Source organism: Chinchilla lanigera, unplaced genomic scaffold (genome assembly GCF_000276665.1).
Source record: "Chinchilla lanigera isolate Chin_1 unplaced genomic scaffold, ChiLan1.0 scaffold00044, whole genome shotgun sequence".
NCBI lineage: Eukaryota > Metazoa > Chordata > Mammalia > Rodentia > Chinchillidae > Chinchilla > Chinchilla lanigera.
Window position 1 is genome coordinate 378083 of NW_004955445.1, and position 24819 is coordinate 402901.

A 24819-nucleotide genomic window follows, 5' to 3' on the forward strand; every position below is an offset into this window, starting at 1 on the left:
CAAATCAGGGTTCGTACCCAAGCCTCCTTGAAGCCTGCCTTCTACTTACTCAGTTCAAGATCTGTAAAATGGACAAGGAATCAGGCCCTTCTCACTCTGAGATTCTGAGTAGGAAAGAACAGTGAGAAATAGACCTCAGAGGAGGCTTGCCAGGTTTAGCAGACAAAAACACAGGATTCTCAGCTACATTTGACTTTGAGATAAACAATACATAGTTCTTTTGGTATAGTATGAGTATGTCCCAAATGTTGTGTGAGAATTACTTTTAGTGTAAGTATGTTCCAAATCTTGCATGGGTGATGCTAATATTAAAATATTGTACATGACTTATCTAAAATTCAAATGTAGCTGGAAACCCTATCTTTGATCTGGTGAAGCTCCCAGTTCATGGAGCACTTTCTCAGCTTCAAGCCAAGGCTTGGGTTCCTGGTTACAGGCAGAACTTCCAAAACCCCTTCAGACCCAGTTGGTACAGAATTGGTCACCAAGAAGCCAGAGAAGAATCTGAGCACATACTAGGAAGAGAGATAACTGGTCATAGTCTCTAAGTCACAAAAGGAAAGCCAGATACAGCAGTAAATGTCAGGCAGGCTGGCTCCTAAGAGGGTCCTTAGGCACCCATCCTCCTAGAGCTCCACAAGCAAACTTCAGCCATCCTCCAGCTCAGCTCCTTTAAGAAACCTGCGAATTCCAGCCCTTAGTGGCCACATCATCCAAGCAGGTTATGGTAGAAGCAGCAGCACAGTGGGGCGGGTTCACACCAAACAGCCTCCACAAAGCTAATTGTCAAATTTCCAGGAACTTTGCAAGCTGAGTGTTAAACACAGTCCTTGATTCAAAGTAAAATTACACTCACTTATAATTAAGTAAATTATAGTAAAATCAAAGCTACTGCAACTGGATATCTAGGTGTGAAAGAATGAAGCGGACCCCCTACCTCGTACCATACTCACTTTGAAATGGATAACAGACCTAAGCGAAAATTATAAAACTTTGAGAAAGACAAAAGATTAAATTTTGAATCAAACTTTGGATTTAGCAATGGATTCTAATAATGACTACGATACCAAAAGCCCAACCAGTAAAAGGAAAAAAATAGATACATTTGATTCAAAATTAAAAGTTTTATGCATCAAAAGACATCATCAAGAAAGTGAAAAGATGTAAAATAGGAGAAAATGTTTGCAAACCATATATCTAATATATCCAGAATGTATGAAGAACTCTTGTAATTCAAAACCAAAGAAGCAAACAACCCAGTTTTAAAATGAGTAAAGGATTTGAATAGACATTTCTCCAAGGAAGACAAACGATTCTGCCCAAAGCATATGAGAAGAAGCGCAATACTGTTAGTCACTGGGGGAATGTAAATCAAAATCACAATGTGATATGATTTCACACCCACTAGCACAGCCACAGTAATAATGATAAGCTGAAAATAATGAATATTAGTAAGGATTTGGAGAAAGTGAAACCTTAAACACTACTGATGGGGAAAAATGATGAAGCCACTCTGGAAAAACATTTTGGCAGTACCTCAAAAAGTTAAACCGGATATGCCCGTAATGCTACTACTGGTATAGCCTCAAATGAATCAGACAAATGGTATTCAGGCTTGTGCCCAAAAATGTGTTGAGAGTTGCTCTATCCAAAACAGTCAAAAGGTAGAAATGACACAATTGTCCATCACTGATGAAAAATTAATGAGTGGATTGATGAGTGGATAGCAAAGCACAGAGCAATCAGACAGTGAAGTACTATTCAGCCGTAAAAAGGAATATAGCACTAACACATGCTACGCAGGGATGAACCTTGACAATGTTATGCTGAGTGAAAGAAATCAGACCCAAAATGTTATATATTGTGTGATTCCATTTATATAAAAAATCTTGGAATAGGCAAATCTATACAAGTAAAAACCAGATTACAGCAGTTGCTAGAAGGTGGGAAAGAATGAGGAATGAACATTTAATTTGGGCTTTGGATTTCCTTAAGGATAATGAAAGTTTTGGAATGAGATAGAGGTGCTAATTGGCAAAAATGCCACTAAACTGTGTACTTTAAAATAGTCAAGACAGCCGGGGATATAGCTCAGTGGCACAGGGCTTACCTGGCAAACACGAGGTCCTGAGTTCAATTCCTGGTACCAAAAACAAAAAATAAAAATAAATAATAAAATAGTCAAAACAGTGAATTTCAAGTTCTGTGAGTTTTACCACCATATAGAAAGATACTGTCTCAATACGAAACACGAAATATGGTCTTTCTTGAGTGAAAGTATTCAAGGGGCAAAAGGTATTTTAGGCTTCTACAACCAAAGGCACACTATTCTGGGTGACTTTACCAACACATGTTCATTTCTCACAGTACTGGAGGCTGCAAGTCCAAAATCAAGGTACCAGCAGGTTCAGAGTCTAGTGACAGCCCCTTTCCTGGCTGTAGATGACACCTCGCTGCCTCCTTCTACCACAGAAGAGGCATAAAGCTCTCTGGAGCTCTCCGCCCTTTACAAGGGCACTAACCCTACCCATGAGGGCTCCTGCTCATGACCTAATCACCCCCAGTTCCAAACACCGTCATGCTGCAGGTGAGGATTTCAAGGAATGAATTTGACAGGGGCACACAAACATCGGTCCATAACAGATACTAAATACTCCCTGAGATCTCACCCCTCTCAGTGCTCTGTGGTGGCCTTCACTGATGGTGTCTACATGGTGGGATATTACAAATGGCGTGAGATTCCTCATCTCCCTCTCCTCTCAGCTTCAGGGTAGTGGCATGGCATTCACAGCTTGAAGTAGTAGGTGTATTGACACCACAGAAATTGGCAAATGCTGTGAATCAGTTTTCTTGCAGTTCTGAGAGCCGGTTTCAGTGTTGACCAAGACACCACTGAGTAGAGGAGAGGGCAAAGGCCATCGTCTCCATCGTCTGTCCCTCACACAAACCTCTGGCCAGCATCATCGATTTCACAGCACAGGTCATCTGCAAGAGCTCTTGGCCTCAAGAAATCTGAGAACTTACAGTTTTTGAAGAAAAGATCGACAGGCAGAAATCTCTAAAGAGAAATAGGTAGCTGCGAGAATTCATCAGAACTGACAGAAATGGAAGATGCAGAATCCCTTCAACTAGCTGAGGACCCTCGAGACAGACCCAGGGATGGCAGGCCTGACAACATTCCCTACTTCGCCATCTGACCAGCAGACAATCCTCAGACTTGGTTTCCTTGGCTCTAGGAACAGCATAATGAGGGCTGAGCTATTGGGAGGAGGAAATAATTTATGTGGTATGCCCAGCACAGGATAAGTGCCTCGTTTCTCTGAGTTTTCAATAACACGCCATAATATTTTGAACTATTAGCTAATGGTTCCTCCCCCACCCTATTTTCCTCCTACCCCTGTCTCTTCCCCCATCAGTCAAAGCAGCAGACTCCATTCGCTGCCTCTGGGAAGGGAGGTCTCAGGTTGGGTTCCCGGGAAGAGGATCCATTATATTTGGAAGGAGATCCTGGGAAACACTCAGAGGGGAGTGGGAAGGCCAGGTTGGAGGAAGCCGCAGGGTGTGCGTCATCCCACGGGCCTCCACCGTGGGCAACTGGAGCTCAGTCCCACCGAGATAGTGAGAGGTTACAAGCTGCTGCATCGGCTGCTCGTGGAACCCACACTCCAGCGTTTGCACCTGGCCACATGGGAGCTGGAGGGAGCTCTGGGGCCCCAACATGATGCTGCCTGCAGTGGCTCTGAAGCGGTGACCCCGGGGACCACGGGCAGGGTTTCTGTGAGAGGGCCTGTGGCAGAAGCAGAGTCAAGACCTCCAGCTCCCAGAATCCGAAGCTCTAAGGAAAGAAGTCTGAGCAATCTGAACAAGGTTTTTGAATCCTCAGGTTCTGACAGTCCCCAGGAGGAGAGCAGGTGGAAGGGTGGGAACCAGGAGAAAGAGGAGGGATGCTTTCCACCTCAGTCTCTCTGGAGAGTTGAGGATGAGATGACTGGGACTCCATTCCTGGGGAGTCTGAAGAGAGTGGGGTCCAGACAAAACATCCAAAGCCAAACCCAAGGCAGGGACAGAGGCAGTCCCTGAAGTTCTCCTGCCCCACAGCGAACATCAGAGCACCCCGAGGAGCCTGAGACTGACCAGAAAGTGGGTACTGCTGCCTGAGGGAGTCTCAGCAGAAACTTGATGGAGAGCCAAGGGCTCGCATTTAGTGCCCCTTGCAAACCTAAGCCCGTCGCTGGGCAGCGGTGTGGGAAGAAAAGGAGCAGAGAACTGGCTGTCCTGGGGTGGAAGGCTTGGGCTTCGAAGAAGAAAGTTCAGAGAAAGAGCATTAGGTCCCTAACACATGGATTGCCATATCCATTGGTTTTCTCTGCAGTCTGCTCTGTGACCATAGCAAACCCAGGCCTCTTAGTAATAGCTGATCCCTACAAGCACACAGCTTCCTTCAGGGGACGGCACTTTTTGTTGGAAAACCTCCATGGGCCACAGCTAATTTTGCTCTCTCTGAATCATGGAGGGGAAAATTGTATTGTCTCCATTGGATTGATGGGGAACCTAATGGACAGGGGCTAAGAAGACAGGGAAGGGTCCAGAATAACCATCTGGTCACCTGGACTCGGTGTCAAGGGCTCACCCTGCCACCATCCCAACACTCCACCACAAAGAGAACTTGATGGATTCTTTTATTCTGCCAGGCATGCTCACCAGCCCCCCCAGTCCTCCAGTCTGATCATATTCTTTGGTGCAAATGTGCAACTTTCTGAAGGAGAAGTGATCTGATAGATGGGAGAAATATGAAGGAAAGGAATGACAACTTCCAAAACATTATCACAAGCAACCTCTACGTGGGCCTGGGCAAAGAGAGAGTGTGGAAATGCCACAAACAGGTTCTACAAATTCATAGTCAACGTTCTAAAAGAAAGACCATGGAGAAATACACTGGATGTGTTAAATAGATTCACCCTTTCAGAAGGAGCTGGTTGTAGAGACACTGCATTTGCTACAAGTTCCCCAAACTTCATCCACCCCGTACCACCGTCACAGGCTCTGCCCCTGGGTGAAGACCACTGACACTCTGACTTCCTTTCACCCCTGCATATATTTGTTTTGCAGGAGTACCACTACTATTTTTTTAAAAGTAGTGAATGTTAGTACTACAGAATTCTGGGTTTGTTCTCCAAAGCTGGTACATGCATTGGACATATTTTAGTCTTTTACAATCCCATCACACCCATCTTCCTTTCCTCCAAGCTCCTGTTGATCTCTTTCCCCATCTCCAAAAGTTCATCTTCTGGTTTTCTCTCATTTCTCATTCATTTATTCACTCATTCATTTATACTATTATTTTGAAAGAGAATGGCTGGGCATGGTGGCACATGACTGTAATCCCAGCACTTGGGAGACTGAGGCAGGAGGATTGCTGGGAGTTCGAGACCACCCTGGACTACAAAGTGAGCTCAAGGCCAACCTGAACTGCATAGTGAGACCCTGTCTCAAAAAAAAAAAAAAAGGGTTGGGGATTTAGCTCAGCGGCAAAAGCGCCTGCCTGGCAAGCGCAAGGTCGTGAGTTCGGTTCCCGATACCGGAGAAAAAAACCGAAAAAAAAAAAAAAAAGGAATGTTATGGCTTGTATCTACATGTCCCCCAAAAGTCTCATCATGCTCATAGGTGGGGTTTTTCAGAGCTAGCTGGTTCTAGGGTGCATGGTACTGGGATTAAGGGTGTGCGATACTGGATTAGTTCACTAATTGGTTCTGGCTGTGGATAATGGGAAGGCCCACTCTGGCTGTGGTGGAACCACCCAAAAGGCTTGGAGTCTGGATGGGATGAAAAAGAAAGGGGGCTTGCTTTGCTCCTTCCTGCCTGCCCTGCCATGGACTGTTTCTCCTCTGTGATGCACCTCTGCCATCCACCCTGCACTGGAGCCAGCCGACTACAGACTGAAACCTCTGCAAACTATGAGCTGAAATGAACCTTTCATCCTTTAACTTATGGGTATTTGGGTATTGTGTCTCAGCAACAAAAAAAAGTAACTACAACAGGAATTATGAGCACAATAACGTGAAAGTACTTAATAACACTAAATGGTACATTTAAAATGGTTAAGAAAGTAAATTTTATGTTAAGTGTATTTCATCACAATTTTTTAAAAGTTTGGGGAAGAAGGGGTAGAAACCATCATTACACAATGAAATAATAACTTACATTTATACACCCAAAAAAACACACAGTGGTATATATAGCAGCTTTTTCATAATTGTGAAAACATGGAAGTGACAAAGATGTCCTTCATAAGCTGAATGGATAAACAAAGTTTGGTACTTCCAGACAATGGAGTATTATTGAGCAATAAAGAGAAATGAGCCGTCAAACCACAAAAAGATACAAAGGAATCTTAAAAGCATGTTGCTAAGTGAAAAAAGCCAAGCTGAAAAGTGTACTGTGTGACTCCAGTTTTGACATTCTACAAAAGACAAAACTATGAGATAGTAAAAAAGAATAAATAAGTGGTTGCCAGGGGGTAATGGGGAGGAAAAGTGAATAGGAAAAACATGGACAATCTTTAGGGCAGTGAAGCCATTTTGTATGACACTGCTATGGGGGATATACATCACCAAACACTTATCAAAATTCATAAAATGGACCACAAAAAGAGTGGACTCTTGCCAGGCATGATGGTGCATCCCTGCAATCCCAGCAGTCTGGAAGGCTGAGGCAGGAGGACTACAAGTTGAGCTCAGCCTGGCCAACTTAGTGACTTATCTGTCTCAAAAAATAAAAAGGGCTGAGGATGCAGCTCAGTAAAGGGCCCATGCTCAATCCCCAGTACCACACAAAAAAGTGGACCCTAATATAATGTATGGACTTCAGCTATGTACCAGTGCTCATTGATTGTAGCACATGTGCTACACTAACGCAAGACGTTAACAGCAGGAATACTGCATGGGAGAGGAGGTTAACATGGGGTACGAGAACCAGACACTTTTCCTTCTTCTTTAAAATAAACCCAAAACTGCTCTGAAAGTTTAAGCCTATGAGCTCTAAAGTCTTTTAAAAATCCAAACAATCTTTAAAAAGAAAGAAACATGCATAATAAGATGTTCATTCCCACCAGCAAAGAAATACAAGATAAGTACTAGGATGCCATATTTTGTCTATGCAGGGGTAGGGGGTGGGGGTGGGGGTGGGGACAAAAATAAACACTTGTAGTGAGCGGGGAGGGGGGGGTGCCAAATCATTGCCAAAAAAGGGAAGATCAATTTTTCCAAGGGACCATTAAAATAAATATGTAACTATTAAATTTTTAAAATATGCCGCTGTAGGACACCATACTTTGGGAAATGTGTCTATAATCTGAGATCTTAATCTGGGTGACTCTTCTCAGCCAGGAAGAGCATCCAGAAGGGCCTAGAAGGATCTATATGGGGCTCGGACTGTCTGGCTCTGAACACCGTCTGCCTGCACACAAGGCCCATCCCAAAAACTACTCCGCCACCTGTCAGAGCCAATTACGTGTCAGCTTTCACAACAGCTTCACCCAAATTAATTCCATTTGGTGATGAAATTATATTTTGCTTAAACAAATTAAGACAACTGAGCAGGCCAGAAGAGAATTTACACAGACACAATGTGCAGAAAGCCCGATCAAGTCCAAGCAGAAGAGCATCCGATGCAATCCCTTCATTTTCATACACAAATAATGTGGCCTCCCTGTAGATGGTTCACAGGCTGCAGATGTTTAGGGGAAAAAGCCTGATGTCAGGATGGCCTGGGCTTCATGAAAAGCCTGGAGGAGCCTCAGCTGGAAGTGAACATCCTGGGTTCAAATCCAAGTTTTGCTCTTGGGCCACTGCATGGCTCAACAAGGTCCTTTAACCTTAGGATTTCCACTTGTAAAATGAGGATAAATGAGGATTAAACAAATACTCTCTATAAGCACTTATTACAACAACCTAGGAGAGCAATCTGCTAAAAATTATTAATATGCTTTTCTCTTTCCAAGCCAATCCATTTTGCTTTGATCAGCTTAAGGCTGATTCCTCACTTAGTTTAAGTCCATCCGTGCGGCTGTCATCTTTGATTTCTCAGAAACTCCCAAAGCTTTACACCTCGGAGCCCCGCCACATGCAAACTTAGTCACTGGATGCCAACTTCACAGGTTGGACAAAAAAACAAAACAGCAGTTTCCATCACTTAGCAAGGACACCAGCAGTCAGCAGCAAGCAAGTGCATGGATGCAGTAGGACGTAGGCCCTGGGTCTCTCAAGTGGGCTCAGCCCCCGTGGCCTTCACATCTCTAGCACACCTCTACAGAGTGCAACTCCAGTGCTTACAGAATTTGGGGTACATTGTGCACCAAAAATATAAGCTCCCAAATTATCTGTTGATTAAACAAGGAGATAAGGCAGAGTCCAACACTAAATTAAAAACTGGCTGAGCTGGAGGTACCAAGAGATTCCATTCATAGATTGCAAAAAAATAGCATCTGCCAGGCATGATGGTGCATGCCTGTAATCCCGGCAGAAGGTGAATTCGAGGCCAGCTTGGGCTAAGTAGTGCATTCAAGGCCACCTTGAACTGCATAACAAGACCTTGTCTCAAAAACAAAATAAAACAAACAACAACAAAAAACTCCTCAGCATCTTCTTCCTCTATCCCTGTTTCCACAACCTGTACAAGGACATTTGGTTATTCTTCCCATCAAGACCTGGAGACCAGTTGGGCATGGTGGTACATACTGTAACCCAAGGACTCAGGGAGGCTGAGGCAAGGGGATCAAAATTTCAGGACCAGATCAAGCAATTTAGTGAACTAGCAAGATCCTGTCTCAAAAACTAGAGAAAAAAATGAGACCCTGAGACTTTTTCTCTATTCTTCACTTCTGGGCAATACAAGTGGCATTAGGATGATGTGCCTGGTCTCAGGATCCTTGTAGATTTCTGCCCTAAGCAGTAAGAATAGGCCCATGGACAGTCTGAAGACATGTGGATCCAAGCCAAGCCACCCCATGACACCCTTCTGGTCTAGCCAAGCCCTAACAGACCTGGCAACCAACCACAGACACAGCAAGCCCAGCCAAGACAGGAAGAACCACTGAACCAAACTCAGCCTCAATTTCCCTCCAGTAGATTCATGAAATAGATAAACAGTCATCATGTTAAGTCACTGTGTTTTGGAAATGTTAGATAGAAAAAGCCAGCTAAATAGTATGACTTCAACATGATGCCTGCCTGAAGGAATCTGAGGGTCATTTTGGCCAGTGAGGATTTTCACCTTACCACCACCCCTCCCAGGCTAACACACCACTTTCCCCAAGATGCATTGCTGTTATTTTTCCCAAGATTCATTGCTCAAATGCTGACGTCAGCGTTCCTCTGTCAATGGCACTGCATTGCCGTTCTTCAGCATCGGAAAATACTAACACACTGCACTGCAATCCAGAGTTTCTCTACCTTCCCTCCTGCTCTCATTGTCAGTGTTCTAGACTTGTTGTCAAGGACAGCCTCTGTGTTTGCTTCTCTTTTGTTTTTCAGTGTTAGGAATTAAACTTAAGGCCTTGCACTGGGCTACCTCTCTGGTTCTTTTTAATTTTTTTTTTTTTTTTGAGACAGTTTCTTGCTAAGTCACTAAATTGTCCACACAGAGTTCAGATGTGTGGTCCTCCTGCCTCAGCTTCCCACAGTGCTTGAATTACTGGTGTGTTCCACCATGCTTAGTTTGTGTCTGCTGCTCGTTACGTTTCCTTCTGTTTTCTCGTCCATTTCTTTGAAGGCCCCGAATAGTTTGCTAATTTGCATTTTGACACAAAGCAAAATTATCTCCCTTTGTTTCTTGGGTCAGTCCAGCTCAAGCACTGTTTGACATCCATTTTAGGACCCACTGTTTGCTGGTGTGCAAAATAGAGAGAGAAAGAAAGCAGGGGCGTGGGCACGTGATGCTGATGCCAGCGTGGCACTCGCAGTGGCCCAGAAATGAGCCGACATGAGCATCCTGTGTAGGCCACTGTGTAAGTGTCCAGGGCACTCAAATTAATAGAGAACTGTGCTTGATTTAGTAAAATATTTTCAGACAAAAAGTGGTGGAACGATAGACAAGAAGTGGTGGAACACTCTTCAGCTGGTCATTAAGTAGAATATCGTGATGCTACAAAAATAAGGCACAATGCCAATTTAGTTCCCACCTACGGAACATTCATTTGTTTATGAATTCTGATGTTTACTGAGCGCTACTGTGAGCCGGGAGCTGTTTCCTGTTGGAGGGGTAATACGGTCCTGTTTCACCTGGGCCTGCAGGACTTTTTAAAAACAGGCAAGTCCAGGGCAAAATAGGGTGAGTTGATCTCCCTAGTGATACAGGACAGCAGTAAATAAAGGAGCTTGAGTTATGGAACTATGTTCCAATTAAAGAGACAGACAAGAAGTAGTTTTTAAAAATAAACCACATAATGTATTGGAAGATGATATACATTATGGGAAAGTAGAGCAGGGTACAAGAGGACAGGAGATGGTAAAGGAACGTGGGAGAGGGGCAGGAAGGAAGCAGTAACGCAGCTTCACATGGTAGACCAGATAAGCCTCATGAAAAAGGGGGCAGAATTTGAACAAGAACCTATTGATGGAACGAGCCATGTTGGTACCTAAGAAGAGGGTTTCAGGCGATGCAGGGGCCAACAACAATGAAAACCGTCAAGGAATGATGGTGCATAGCACTGTGCTGCATTCAGAGACAGTACCCTGCTTAGCAATATCTTGTGATTCTTTCTAGGCAAGTCTTTTTTATCCCTGAGCCTTGTTTCCTCATCTGCACAGCAGGGAGAATGGTGTGTATGTATAAAGTAGACTGAAATTGTAGATAGTGATGCCATACTTAGTTAAATGACAAGGAAAGGGCCAGTCTTGATTGCTATGTGCCTAGATCTCCTCTATGGCAATTGGAGACAGAAAATCTCAGAGCCTTATTGCAGGCTAAAAAGGTTAGCCCAAAGGTGAAAGTTGTCATCCAGCACTGCCCTCCATGCCACCCTGAAGGTGATCTTTCTGGCTCTCACAGACACTAACACCAGAGCTTCCCACTGTGGGTCTGGCCGTGCTAGCGTTTACCATGATCCCTTGCAGCATTTAATGCATAAAATAAAATGTTATATGACACCACAATTTACAATTGCCTGTCCAGTTATAGACAGATTAGTTTACAATGTGAAATAATGCAATTCAGAATATTGTATTGGCAATAGTTATTGTTTCATATAATTATAATAATTAGCCAGGGAAATAGCAAACAGATGCAATGCTGAATTCAAAGGAAGGGGGAGGAAAACAGGCCCTGGGACTGACATGGTTTGGAGTGCAGTAAGGGGTAGCTTTTGCATATTGAGCTGCCCACCTTGGAAATACTAGGTACGGACAGGTACTCTACACACGAAAACAGTGCATGCCAGTTAATTGACTGTCACCTTCACTGTTAGAGACTCCTGGGGAGGTGGCTGGATTGTGAGGGATGAGTCCATAGCTGACTTCTAGGAAGAGGGGCCTATGTGGAGGAAACAGGTCATGGGGCACGACCTAGAGGACTACAGTCTTTTGCCCTGTTCTGCCTCCTGACTACCGTGAGTTGAGTAACTTTCCTACACCACACCTTTCTGCCATGATGCTTCTGCCTTAGAGCCAGCAGACCATGCACCAAAATCTGTGAAACCATAAGCTGAATTATACATCTCTTCCTTGAAGCTTTGGGTGTCAAGTCTTTTGTACCAGCAATGGAAAGCTGACTAATACACACGGTGTGCACACTAAATGCAACACACAGGTACACCATGGGGCTGTGGGTTTATACTTAAAATATAGGCAACTGGGACCAATAGTGATGCTGAGAGGGAGCAAGCAAGCACCCCCTCAGGTCCTGCATCTCTACAGCTCCATCCTGTACCAAGTGCTGGTTTTTAATTAAGTAGTACAGACGCACAGTAAAACACACAAAGTGTCCAGTTCTGTGGATTTTGTCAAGCCCATACAATTGTATCGCCACCAACGTAAGGCATAAAAGGACACTGTCATCCCCACATCTCCCCAAACCTCACTGTGGTCAGCGCTTTCCTCACCCCTCAGCACCTGGTGACCACAGATCTGTTTTCTGTCACTATAGTTTTGTCTTTTCCAGAATTTCTTTAAATGGAATCACATTCACTCCAGCTTCTGTGGCTTGGGAGAATGCCTTTGGGACCCACCCAAGCTGCTGTGTGCTTCGGTCATCCAGTCTTTCTTAGTGCCAAGTATTATTCCCATGTATGGATGTGCCACATCTACACCTCGCAGCTGGGTTGGTGTCTAAGCAGGCCATATGGGAGCAAGGACAGGCATTCCTCTCTGTCTCAGACAATGAGACGTGAGTGAAGGGATTGTGGGAACCAGAGCTGCTACTGTCCCCAGAGAGCAATGAAGATGCAGGCCTTGTGTTCAACAGTGGCTAAGCAGGGAGCCTGAGCCCCAGCCTACTCCCTTCTAGGCCAGGGCAGCATCAAAGGAAGCCATTGAACGCAGAAGGTGTAATATATCCTGACTCTCATAAGAGAATACACAAATGTCCAAATTTCAGTAAAAAGTCACTAGTTACATCAAGAACCACAGAGACTTCTGCATTAGCCAGTTTTCTATCACACTGACACAAACAGCTTGAAGGAAAGGAAGGCTTGTCTGGGCTCACGGTTGCAGTGGGTTCAGTTCACGGTCAGCTGGCTCCATTGTTTGTGGGCTGAGGTGAGGCAGAGCACCGTGGCAGAAGGGCGTGGAGGAGGAAAGCTGCTTATCTCATGCTGGCTTAGAAGCAGAGAGAGATGGAAGGAGTCAGGGAGGAAGGGGATGGGAACCCCCAAGGTCATGCCTCTATGATCCACCCTTTAACTCATCCTCACTTCCTGTTGCTTTGCCTCCCAAAATGTGATCAAATTATGGTCTAATCAGTGGGCACTGAAGCAGTTAGAGCCTTCGTAGTCCAGTAACTTCCAAAGCCCATCAGTTGGCAACCAAGCCTTTACCAGTGAGCTCTTGGGGAGTCATTTTAAGTACCAACCACAACAGCCTCAAACTGAATGGGAAAGGCAACCCAAAGATGCCAACACCAAGATGTAAGATGGGTCTGAATTATCTGAGAAATGTAAAGCAGCCATCATAAACATGTTTTGATGAACACTTTTGAATACACTCCAAACAAAAGAAGAAGAGACACTCCAACAAAGAAATAGAAGGTAAAAGAATAACCAAATGGAAATTTTAGAGTGAAAAATACTGTAATTGTCTTACTTAATTTCCTCGTTACTGGGACAAAATACCTGATACCTACAACTTAAAGGGGGAAAGGTTTATTTTAGCTCACAGTTTGCAGAATTTCAGTTGATAGTCAGCTGGCTCCAAGGCAGAACAGCATGGCAGAGGGGCATCACAAAGGAGAACTGCTCACAGGATAGCAGACAGGAAGTGAAGAGGATCAACAGAGCAACTTTCAGGGCACATGTTCCCATGATACCCCTCCTCAGATCAGCCTCCATCTTCTAACAGCAAGCCAACTATAAGTCCCCCTAATCCAAACATCCTCTAAAATTCATACCTATGAGCAAATGAGGTGCTTGGAGGACATCTAGATATAAACCATAACAACCAAAAATTTTAAAACTCAGTTGATGAGCTCACTCTCCAAGCAGAAAGGACAGAAGAGAAGAATCCAAGAACTGAAGACAGAGCAATTGAAATGACTGCATCCAAACAACAAAGAAGATAAAGAGAAATGCACAGAACCTCAGGCACCTATAAAACTAAGAATCAACCATTCTCTCCATCAGAGTCCCAGGAAGACAGGGAAAAAACGAATTGAGTTTAAGAAGTAATCAAAGAAACAATGGCTCAAAGCTTCAACTTGGCAAAATACATAAATCCATACTTTGAGGAAAGAGAGAGAGCCTCAGCCAAGATTAAGCTAAAGAAACTCACATCAAAACACAGCATAGTTGAACTTCTGAACCTTAAAAATTGAGAAGTCTTGAAGGCAGTGATTGAGAAGCAACACCTCCACTGGAGTGGGAGGATATTCTCACCATAGCAGATTTCCCATTAGAGAGCAGAGGCCAGAAGGAAAAGCACGGTATTTTCCAAGGGCTAAAAGTAAAGAAATATCAGTCCTGGATTCCAACATCTCTCTATAACGAAGTGGAAGTCAAGACATTCCCAAATAAGGGACAATATACCCACAAAAAATAATTAGAGGAAGCTCTCTAAACAGGGAATAATGAAAGTGTGGCCTTAGGACCCCAGGAAGGAAAAATAATGATAGAAAAGTTAAAATATGAATAAAAACAATATTGCTTATTGAGTTTCTAAATTGTGTTTGGTGGTTGAAACAAAAATTATACCATTTCAAGTAGTTCTAAATGTATGTAAAAGAGATATTTAAGACAATTTAAATGTAGTAGTGTAAAAGGAGACAGGTTTCTATACTTCACTCTAACTGTAAAATAATAACTGTGATAAGTTACATATGCGTGTACCAAGTTACCCTCAGTTTGCCCAGGGGATTATTCCCAGGACTGTGCCACCCCACAGAGATACCAAATTCTAAGCATACTCAAGTCCCTTATATAAAAGGGTATTGTATTTCCATAGACCCCACACAATTGTCCCATGAACATAGTTATCTCTAGATGACTTATACTGCCTAATACAATGTAAATGCTATATAAATAGCTGTTAAACTGTATTGTTTAGGAAATGAGAAGAAAAATGTCTATTCATATTCAATACAGATGCAAATTTTTTTCAAATCTTTTCCATCCATAGTTGATTGAATCCATATGTGCAGAACCAGCAGGTACAGAAGGCAGGTTGTATATAATGTGATACTTGCAGCGACCACAAACTTGGTGTAAGATCATCTGCCACAATCTGCATGAACCACAGGTGGCAAAAGTGATCCCTCTGCAACCCCAGGTATGGGCTGATGATAATCTACTGCAACCAACACCCCACCTGCTTGATGCCAGGAGGTCATGTGAAGGGGCCATTCCTTCAGTAAGCCCCACTTCCTTCCATGCAGCCCAGAAGCTCTGAGCCTTCTGACCCCAGACTTGGTAAACACACACCCACATCACTACTTGCTGACTGTCTAATTTCCATCTGGATCCTGGAGGCTGACATCCATTTGTATAGGACCTCCAGAGGAGCTCATGTCTGTCTCAAGCACCCAGTCCTCCTCTGTCTGGCAATAAATCCACAGCTTCTCCACTGAGCTCTGAACCCCTTTCCAGTTTATCCTTCCCGGAGCACTTTTGCTGAATCTCAGGAAGCTACTTGGAATTTCCTACCATCGTGTAACTATTCTTTTCTTCTAGTTAGTCATTCTTATGTTACACTTCCCTGTGTGGTCTCTCTCTAGCTCCTGATTGGATACAAACAAGTACAGACTCTGTCCTTGGTCCTTGACCCCCAAACATGGGATCTGAGATTAACTTGGTCATGCCCTTGGACATAAACATGATGCTGAGCTCCTTGCTAATGAGAAATGCGACTCTTACAACCCACGGTGTGCCACAGGGTGACATCTCATCAAGCTATCACCTAGGGTTGATTGTGGTAAAGTGAAAATTGGAGCACGTGCCTTGGGAGTTCAAGTGGCCCGGCTCTTGCAGGCACGGTGCTTATGACTACAAGGACTGTGGAATGAAGTGGAGTTTTGTGAGTGTCCTTGAGTGCTTACAGAGTGAAAATAACAAGCTCAGGCCCGTTAACTCTCACCTCGAGTCATGGTCTGAAAAATCAGGCAGCTTCCATGACAACCCTGAACAAAACTCTTATTTCTTATAGCTGCAGGGCTAACATTGCTGAAAATCAAATACACAATTTAATGGTGCAAGTGGCTGAATGAAACTGGCAGTTGGATTCAAGTCTTACCCAGTTTCTTGTGTGAAAATTAAAGCATTAATCAGGAAAGAATGAGATCTGGAAGCTCGGGATGAGGATATCTTATTGTACATAGAGAAACGGTGTTGAGTTGCTCTGAGCCTCCTTCAAAATTAATGGCAGTTTTCACTATTGAGATATCAAAATTAATGGTAGTTTTCACCAAAGAGCATAGCCTTTCTCACTTGGGAGTCCCATCTCTCCTGTGATGCCCTACTTGGGGTAGCTCCCTTTAAAAATGATGTTGCTCCTCCTTAGAACACATCACTAGCAGCTCCTGTTTCCATGAGCCCCATAACCAGAGTCCAATCTCAGAATGACCTGATAACAAGCATTCAGCATACCCAAAAGGAGTAGCTTACACCCCAAGGAGCTGGAGGCCTTTGCTAGCACACATCAACAGGAACCTGGTGAATGTGCCGAAACAGATTCTGAGGATTTCTGTCAAGGAGGACAGAAAATTTGTCCTCCTCTGTCTTGCAAAAAAACCATAGCTTCTCCAATGAGCTCTGAATGCCTTTCCAGTTTATCCTTCCTGGAGCACTTTTGCTCCATCTCATTTGGCCAAAGTCATGGTGTATCAGTCAGTTCTTACTAGAGAAACAGATTTAATGCAAGATATACAAATATATAAGAATTTATAGGATCGGCTTACAATGACTTCCCACAGAGTCAGGTGTGGAAGAGTGCAGAAGGGCCGTCTGTGTGCTGGAGATCCAAAGGATCCAGTAGAAGGCCTGGAACTCACTGCAGTGTCCCATGCAAGTCTGAATCAGGAGGCCAAAGGGTCTGCAATGGAAGGCTGAAGGATCTGCACTGGAAGCCAGGAGGCGACGTCCAAGGTAAAGGTGAAGACTTGAGCACCGAAGAAAAAGCAGAAGCAGCCTTCCTCCTTCATTTCCCTTTTATACCACTCAGGTGACAAGCCACCTGAGGGCGGGTCTTCCACACTGATCCAGTTTAGTTGGGTGTCACTTACTCAAGTTGACACAGTTAACTGTCACACATAGTGTGGGTGCCTGTGCCACAGACTTTCAGTTGAATGTATTATTGTGCATTAAGATATGGCTGTAGGAGTTTCTTAGGCTGGTTGATGGGAATTTGAACGTGATGGTGACCTACATTTAAAGAGACTGGAATGTGGGGCTCCCCCAACATGACACAGAGGAAGGAATCCAAAGCCCTAGGTCACTGGCAGCACTGGGCTGAGGTGTCACGTGCAACCTTCACCTTCACCCCCAACAACTCCTGCTACCCAGAAGCGCCCTCTTCAACAGGGCTCTGAGAAGTCCAGTAGAGGACCTACACCCCTCCCCAAAAAAGCTCTGTGGTTGCTCTTTTCTCGGGCCCAGGAGGACCTCAGGGGACATCAACATCAAGAGGGGCTGGTGTTCTCATTTCAAGGTGGTGATGGGATCCCAGAATAGTCAAGAGCCATGTGCCATCACTTAACTGTGAAAATAGATGGCAGTTCAAACACAAGGGCACTAGGGTCATTTGGACTTCCTTTGGCTTGTGGAGGCCGTTAGCGGTAGGTGATGGACCATGAAGTCCCTAGGAGTGAAACAGGTAGTTAGCTTACCCATTTGATCTATTCCTTTAAAAAAAAAATGCAAGAGCAAGTAAGTTGACTTGAGTTTCCTCAGAAGGAAGACACAAGCACAGGCGCTGGGCTGTAGGGGAACCCAGTTCCCTCTGAAAGAGGACCCTGTATTCAGGCCACAAAGACACACTGTAAGCCCCCATCTAAGCCTCCCTAGAGGGACCTATGGCTTCACACTAGAGTGACTGTGATTTGAGAAGAAAGTACATATTCAAGCTTTTCAGGGGTTTTCAGCTACACCAAAAGGTAAAAAAGCCAAGGAAACTTAGTTTCTGCCTGAAGGCAAGGAAAATATGGAATGAGGTGAAGAATAAAGTCCCAGAGATGAACTCCAACCTCAGGACCAGGACACCATGGTTAAAACCAGCAGGGTGGTTTTGTACATGTTCTCTAGGCACGTTATATGGATGGGCTTGTTGTCCATACTAATTAGTCTCTGCTTCTTTCTTCAACTTCCTATATTTAAGTTTTGTGCATGATTTATTAGAGCTTGACTGTACAACTTAGTCTTTAGGGAATAGCATATTCAGTGAGGCCTTGACTGAATTTGAAGAGCAATTACTACAGTCCTCAGAGATGCACTTAATCTGCTTCTCATCTTGAGGACAAGAGAGGAGGTCCTCACTTATGAGAACAATGGTTGCATTTTGTGAGGGACAAACACAGAGCTGCTTTGTGGTTTAAAAGTGTTCAAATGTATGTAGCAGGGTGCATGTGTTGCTAAGTATGCAAAGGAGTGGATGGTGTCAGTTATGAATATGTTGCTTCTCAGATCTCCATGAACCCTCCAATATGTGCTGTACAAAATGCAATGCAAACTCCACCCACTTTTTCTCCTTAAAGAGAGTGTGAAGTAAGTTTTTCAACAGAGGATGATAGAGGGAGAGCATCTTCATCACTACAGGAGAAAGAGCCTTCCTGAGCTTTCCAGCAAGGACCAAGGAAAGGGCTCTGACTGGGGCTCCAGCCACAGGTTCCTTGGCATCCTTGCAGCTTCCGCCTCTGCAGCCCCATAGAGTGGAACTCAAGTTGCTGCTCAGGCTCCAGCCAGCCTTCTGCAGCCCAGAAGGCCCACAGGAAGCTTCCACTCCACCTGCAGTCCCAGCAGCCTGCACCTGTGGCTGGGCTGTCCACCCCAAAGAGCTTTACTTTCCAACTGTGCAACATGTGAAATCTGAAAACCTAACTGGCCTGGTACCTGGGTTCCCAGTGCACACCTAAGCCTCCAGTTATAGATGGCCACATGCTGGAATGATGCCTATTGTTTGCTCAGCAGTGCCGCACAAGCTTCAGTCTAGTTAAGCCAGAGTGGCCAGATCACCTCTTCCACAGTGGGGTCTGATCTCTTTCTATGCTTGCCCTTCCTTGAGTACCCTCTCAATCTTAAGGTACCATAAGGCGTTTCCTTGGGTTTCAGGGTCACTAAAAAATATAAGTACTCATTCTTACATTAAACCTCTCTCATTTAATCTACTGTGTAGTTTCTACTTCCTGATTGAATTCAGAAAGCTAGCTAGACCATATCTCAGCCAATAAAAGAAACTAAGCAAGTTTAAAGAATTAAAATCAGACGGAATGTATTCTCAGATCCCAATGGCATCAAAATAGAAATCAGCAGCAGAAAGATAACAAAAAAACTCCAACTATTTGAAAACTAAGCATACACTTCTAAATAATCCATAGGTCAAAGAGGAAGTCTCCAGGGTAATAAAAAAATACACTGAATGAAAATGAAAATACAACATCTTAAAATTTGTGAAACACAACTTAAACAGTGCAGAGAGGGAAATTTATAGCCCTAAGTGCTTACATTAGAAATGGAAGAGTTTCAAGTCGAAGCCCTAAACTCCTACCTCAACCTGGTAAAAGAAAAACATAATAAACGCAAAGCAAGCAGAGGGAAGGAAATAATAAATGAGAGAAGTCAATAAAATAGAAACAGAAATAGTAGAGAAAAATCAATGAAAGAGAAAATTTCTTCTTAGACGAGACTATAAAATTGATTTAGAATCTCTTCAAAGACTGACAAAGACAAAATTAGAAAAGACACAATCTGTCAATAACAAGAATGAACCTGTGGTTATCACTAAGGACCCTGCAGACACGCAAAGCTCATAAGACAATGACGACACTCACACACATTCGATCGCTTGGATGAAATGGGCTCATTCTTCAAAAGGCACAAACTATCTCAGTCCACCTAATCGGAAATAGATAATATGAATGACTAGCATTCTACCTACTATCAGATTGAATTTGTGATGTTTAAAACTCCCACCTAGAAATCTCCAGGCCCTGGTGCGGAGAATTCTATCTAACTTTTAAAGAAAAATTAACACCCCTTCTATACAGCCTTTTTCCAGAACATAAAAAAGGAGGGCACACTTTTCAATTAATGTTATGAACATAGGCATTACAGTGATACTCTTCAGTATGAAAAAAATGGCAACTACTGACCGATATCCCTCATGAATAGAGATGTAGAACCTTTTGCAAAATATTAGCAATAGAATTCTACGGCATGAAAAGAATTGCAAAGTGTGACCAAGAGCTCCAAGGATGTGTTCATTGCAATCTACCACATTAACACAGTAAAGAGGAAAAAAAAATCACACTGTTACATACCAATTGATGGCAAAAAAGCTTTTGACAAAATTCAATACCTATTCATGAAAAATATCTTTCAGAAAAAAATAGAAATAGAAATCTTATACCTACAAAATAACAACACTGGCGGTAAAAATCTAAACACCTTTTCCCGGAGAAGGGTACTTTAGGGTGTTCATTCTCACTGCTGTTATCAAAAGATAACAGGTGCTCTATCCAGTGCAGTAAAGTGAGAAAGAAATATAAGGTACAGGGAAAGGAAAGACATACAGAGACAAAGAAATAAAATTCTGCTTATTTTCAGATAACGTGACTGTCCATACAGAAAATCCTAAGGAATCCACTTTCTAAACTACCTTCTGGAACGAAGAAGTGAGTTCAATAGGACACAAGTTCAACGTATGAGAATCAATTTTATTTCAATATACAAGCAAGTAACTGAAAACTAAAATTTAAAATACAGTGCCACTTATATGTACACAAAAATTAAAATAATCAGGTATAAATCTAACAAAATATGTATAGGTCTTGGGATGAAATCTACAAAACTCAAGTGAAAGAATCCAAAGTCTATATAAATAATGACAAGATACATTGTGTTCATGGATTGGACCACTGGACATGGTAAAAATCTCAATTTTTCCCAAACTGATACACAGACTTAGAGCAATTCCTGTCCAAATCTTAGTAAGATTTTCTAACTCTAAAGTTTATATAGAAAATGCTTTAGAATAATTTAACAATATAGAAGAAAGATAATAAAGTAGAAAGATTCCTCCACCTGATTTGAAAACGTATTATACAGCTGTAGTAACCAAGAGTGTACTGTCAGAGGTATAGACACATAGATCAATAGAAGAGAATAATACTACTACCAAAACACTGTCGATGTGTGTGTGTGTGTGTGTGTGTGTGTGTGTGTGTGTGTGTGTGTGTGTGTGGCTGAGCCAGGAGGATCAAAAGATCAAGCTCAGCTTGGGCAAAAGTGAGTTAACAAGGCATTGTCTCATAATAAAAAATAGAAATGGGGCTGGGAATGGGTAGGTCAGTGCAAAAGTCCTGAGTTCAGTCCAGTCACACACACAAACACACACACAGGCAGTGCAGTGTGTCAAGACCTTGGGATAGCTGAGGAATGGCCATTGCTATAGACTTGGAGAAAGTATTTGTAAATAATATATCTGCCAGAGGACTCCTACCTAGAATTTTAAAAAAAAGTTCAGAAACAAAACAGTAAAAACAAAACAAACAAACAAAAAACCCTCAACAATCCAGTTAGGAAATAAGCAAATGATGAAAGAGACATATCACTACAGAAGCTATGCTGAAGGAAAATAGCCCATGAAAAGCTGTCCCACATCTTTAGCTACCAAGGAAATGCAAATTAGAACCGCAGTGATATGACACTGCCCTCCTACCTAGAATGGAAGACATAAAAAGTAGTGAAACATCACACGTCAGTGAGGATGTGGAGAAACGGGACACACTGCTGACACAAAATGAAGCAATCCAGCCACTCCAGAAAAGAGTATGGTGGTGGCTTTTAAAAAGTTAAGCATGATGCCAGGTGGTGGTGCACACCTATAGTCCCAGCACTTTGGGAGGCTGAGGCAGGAGGATTGCAAGTTCAAGCCCAGTGTGGGCAACTTAGTGAGTTGATGAGATCCTGTTTCAAAATAAAAAATGAGAGAGGGCTGCAATGCAGCTCAGTGTGAAGGCCCTGGGTTTAATTTCTAGTACTAACTAAAAAAGGTTAACCATGCAACTGCCATTCAACCTAGGAGGGGTGCTCCTGGGCATTTACCCCAGAACAAAGAAAACCTATCCATGCAAAACACCGAGTGTGAATGTTCACAACAGCTTTCTTGGTAGTAGCCAAAAAATGAGATTCAACCCAAATGTCCTTCATCAGATGAACGTCTAAACCAACTGGGGTGCACTCATATCTTAGGGTACTTCTCAGCAATAAAAAGGAACAAACTATTGACATAAGAAATAGAGATTCAGATGAATCTCCAAAGAAATATGCTGAATGAAAGTGCTAATTCCCAAAGCATAGGTACTGAATGATTGCCTTTTTTACAACCCTCTTGAAACGACAAGGTTTAGAGCTGGAGACTACATCTGCGGTGGCCGGAACAGAGGAGGAAGGTACAGAAGAGGAGAGAAGGCAGGCATCACCTTGGGCATGTGCGTCCTCAAAGTGATGCAAATGTTCTCTACTTTGTCTCTGTCATTGCCAGTGTCCAACTGTGATTGGTAAGATGTTCCCATGGAGGAAAGCTGGGAGAAAGGCACATGGGCATTCTCTGTATTATTTCTTACAACTGCACATGAGCCAACCATTATCCCAAAACAAACAGCCTGATTTATTAGGGTAAAAATAAACACACAGAATGAACTGAAACAACATTCCCCATGGGAGTTCCTGCTATTTGTTGCCGCCTCTATAGTGCGCCCATAATGCTCAGAGCTGTGAACCCACCTGCTTACTGCTGCAGAGACTGTTCCCCTCAACATAATTTTCTTTCTGACACCTCATTGTTCCTTCTTTATGTGCCCTTCTATTCCGAGGGAATCTGCACTGCTAGCACCCATAGGAAAGCTTGCTGTGGCTGTGAATGTAGGTAATCCCACAGAAATAACACGGAAAACCATGGAGACGCATAAGGATATCACACTGGGTGGCCAGACACAGCCAAGGTGAGCTCTCCCACCTGTGCCCAAGCCAGCACTGCGGAAACCACCCAGTGCAACTTCCCAGCATGGCTTGGCCCTCTGCTGCCCCGCTCCCAAGGTCACCATGGGTAGCAGATCCCCCGACCTCAGAGACAAGACCTGTCTTTGTACCTTGGCTGCCTACAAAGCCCTGTGGCCCTGAACAAGTCACTTCAACTCCCCCTGCCACTTCTTATCTTGCAAGTGGGCTTGTTCCTCTGTTCGGAGGATTGGACAACCCAGCAGCTGTGACTGTCCACACAGGGAGGAATGCCCTGTGTGTCCCCCCACACCCCATCACAGAGGCCTCGCACGTGCTTTTGCAGTCTCAGTTCTCTGCGCACATTATGTCTGTGTCCCCAGCCAGGTCTCTCTGGCTGGTCACCTCTGGCCCCTGGCCGTGAGTTCATTTCCCTAGGCAGCTGCTCCGTGGTCATTTAGGTCGGTTTGGGTAACCCTGCTCACATGGAGCTCCTCCTTCAGGACTGACCTTTCCTTGGTTTCCCAGCTGAGTGTCACTAAGAAAATAAATCTTCATGCCCTAGCTTCTGGGGATCTCTTTGCAGAACCTAGGATTGCCACAGAACCTAAAGGTTCACTCTGATTAAAATTAGCCTGCGACGCTAAATACGGGCTCCTGGTGGGTGTAACAGAGTTAAGATGGTTAAAAGGCACAGTATTTTAAACTAGCCCTGACGTTCATTCTGCTTCTCCCTGTTGGCTAATGATATCATTTTTTTAAAGTTGCATCCTGTCCCTTGCTACATTTCAGCAGATAACATCTCTGGTTTCACTCTTATAGAAAGATTTGCTACGGGAAAGGAGAGGCATGCTACCTCTGAGAACTTGGCTTCCATGGCTTATCTAAGATTCCTTCTAGCTCTTAGCTATTTTGGAGACTGGGAAGCCAAATATGTATATAAATACAGAGTTCATTGGCCTCTGTAAATTTCGCTGAAAAATGCTACCCTTGGGTGGTTGATCAGTAGAATTGCTATAAATGGTACCTCTACTGAAAACTGTGATACTTAGATTATACTCTGTGTGTGTGTGTGTGTGTGTGTGTGTGTGTGTGTGTGTGTGTGTCTGTGTGTACTTACAACTGTTGGGCAAATTTAATGTATATTTCTAACCAATTCACACCTTCAGTTTAATTAGATCCAACACTGGGAAAAAAAACAGTTTGTCAGGCACTAAATTTCCCTCTAAATATTTTTACGTTTAGTAGAACATGGATTGTGGGTCTAGCTTCTGACAGCCATCATGAATTGCAGTAAATATTTTGACAAATGCAACAGTGGTAGTGAGCACACAAGGGAATTACTGAACTGGGTCAGACCCAGTTTTATGCAGTTTTTCTTTTTAACTGCGTGCTGAAGACAAATATATCATTAAGAACACAGGGTAGAAAAGTTTGTTGGTTAAAAAAACCTAGCATCTCCTACGTGCTGATGTCGTGGAGAATTTACATACCTTTATGAAGAGTGGAGTATTTTCAGCCAGAGATACACTGCTTCAAACCCCAGTGGCCCAGCCTGGTCTTGAGATGACATCCACAGACCTGAAAAGGAGCACTGCTGGTCCAGCAGAGGACAGCTGAGCTCGGGCTCCCCTCCCCATACTCAGCACCAGGACGGCACCCTGGTGTCCTCCACCAGTTTCTCCTCTGCAGGCAGCATCCCAGAGCACAGAAAGATGTTCCGTGTGCTTCAGAAAATGAAATAAAAGAGGAGGGCCTCCCAGCGCTTGGCCTTTGAGTCACCTCCGAGTTTAACTGAGAAAAGCCCCATTTTGAGAAACCTGGAGGTGACTCAAGCAGAGATGAAACTTGGTCTGGCTCAGAAAAGGGAAGTAAATTATTTTCTATATATTACTGAATGTGACAGTAGCTACCCTCAGAAAACAGGAAGAGATAGAAGCAGAAACCAAAAAAAAAAAAAAAAAAAAAAAAAA

General features: G+C 43.5%; 1 protein-coding gene across 5 annotated transcripts in view; it reads right to left on the reverse strand.

Moving 5' to 3' along the window:
* Nucleotides 1–24819, reverse strand: part of Znf831 (zinc finger protein 831) — a 133545-nt gene that overhangs the window by 93512 nt on the left and 15214 nt on the right. For 3 of the 5 annotated variants that reach the window (XM_013518377.1, XM_013518378.1, XM_013518381.1), the window contains exons 1-2: nucleotides 24340–24691; nucleotides 2111–2140 (exon numbers count right to left, since the gene is read on the reverse strand). The exons of 1 other annotated variant lie outside the window; for it this stretch is intronic. The gene's annotated coding sequence lies outside the window, so the exon portion shown is untranslated. Of the gene's footprint in view, nucleotides 1–2110; nucleotides 2141–24339; nucleotides 24692–24819 lie in introns of those variants that run through there. One more of the 5 variants, XM_013518379.1, reaches the window with a different exon arrangement.